Source organism: Wasmannia auropunctata, unplaced genomic scaffold (assembly GCF_000956235.1).
Source record: "Wasmannia auropunctata unplaced genomic scaffold, wasmannia.A_1.0 LD335453.1, whole genome shotgun sequence".
Taxonomy (NCBI): Eukaryota; Metazoa; Arthropoda; class Insecta; order Hymenoptera; family Formicidae; genus Wasmannia; species Wasmannia auropunctata.
The window spans coordinates 1-1,824 of record NW_012027437.1 but is presented as its reverse complement, the minus strand read 5'-3'; positions in this window follow the sequence as shown (position 1 = coordinate 1,824).

The following is a 1,824-nucleotide window of genomic DNA, read 5'->3' as shown; positions in this document are numbered from 1 at the left end:
CTAGACGCCATGTTGGACTAAGAAAAGGTAACGGAGATCTAAATTTCTTAAATTTTTTTCGTTCTCAGCATAATCTCTACCAGCCGGAACTACATTGATGCTTATACTTTAATCGTGGAGAAGGATTTTTAAATCTATTGCCTTTAAGTATGTTTATTTTGTCACAGAAAATAATCACGTTCGGCCGATAAAACGGACGATTTTAGGATCGCCATAAAATAAGAATTGACTATGAATATCAGTCTTAAACTTAAGTTTTAATTTTTTATTTTCTTTATTTTCAAAAAATTGAATATATCATATCATAATTATTACTGCTTTAATATTATATTGAGTAATACAAATATTTTTATAACTAATATAAACTAGTAATAAAATGGTTCAAATTATCGGCACACACACAATAATAAAAGTAATAAATATTAATATTAATTTGAAATAAAAATAATTTTATTTTATTAGATTTTTTATTAAAAATGCTTTTATTTTCAAGAAATAAAATTTATAGTATAATCTAAATTGTGTTTATTTTAATAAACAATTATTTTAGATTAAAAACATTGTTATACGAAATAAACAAAAACTTTGTTTTTTAAACTTATAGATTAAAATCCTTATCTATTCATGTTTTGGACAAACATAATAGTATCCCTGATGAATTACTATATGGAAGAGTTGGATATTTAGCTGGTTTACTTTATGTAAATTCAAATATACTTCCAGCTCCTATAGAACCAAATCTTATTGAAAAGGTATTATTAAGAATTTTATACATATACAGTAAGGTGGACCTTATTTTTAACTTTTGAATTTTTTTCACCACGCCCCCTATAGTTGTTCCATTTGGTGAAAAAATTAAATAGTGTGAAAGTTGAGCTCGATCGGACAACGGGAAGACGTGGCACATCAAACTTGAAGTTTTTAAGTTAATTCTCGGAACACTTTGTAAAGTTCAAGTTTCTTTTTTTGCAAATATTAAATGGCAATATTTCTATAATGTGCTTCAGAAAAAGAAAGAAAAAGAGAAAAACACCTGAGAAAATTATGCAATCAATTTAATTAAAAATTTTTTTAAATTTTATTTTACAATTAGTATAGATTTATGATTTATATTTTTGAAATTTAGTGCATGAAAAATTTATAATTCAAAACTACGACGAATAGACATTTTTCTCCTAAACTTTCTCTAAAAAAGTAATTGCAGCTTCAATAAATTTGATATAAAATTGATATGGAATTTGTGAAAATGCTTAAGAGGATCCTAAACCCTAGATCAAACTCAAAAAATCCGCTGTTTTACCGACAATTTGTGAGCATGTTGCGATATTGATGTAATAGTGTGTAGTGACGTGTCATGTTTATTACCACATCAATATATCTCACGCATACATATACACAAATTTGTCGGTTACCAATATATCTTTATTTAGACTTCTATACTTAAATTTTAACGACTCACATATATTCATTTCTTTATTGTACATCTGGCTCTGCCTTCATTTCGGGCATATAACCTGCCTAACTTTCCCACGAAATAAACGTTTTGGTAAATTGATAGCATTAGTCGCCATGTTGAGGTCAAAATGGATAACGAAATCTGTAATTATTTCATTTTTTCCCGTTTTTTGTGCAAAATGCATCAGAGCCAGATACATTAGCATGTGTGTTTTAATCGTGGAAAAGGAAATTTTATTCTATGCGATTAATACGAAGTAATTAGTAACCAACAAAAATAGTATTTTTATCGGTAAAACAGACGACTATAGCATCCTCTTAAAGTCGTAAATAACACAGCAGAACGAGAAGTCATGCAGAATTTTAATC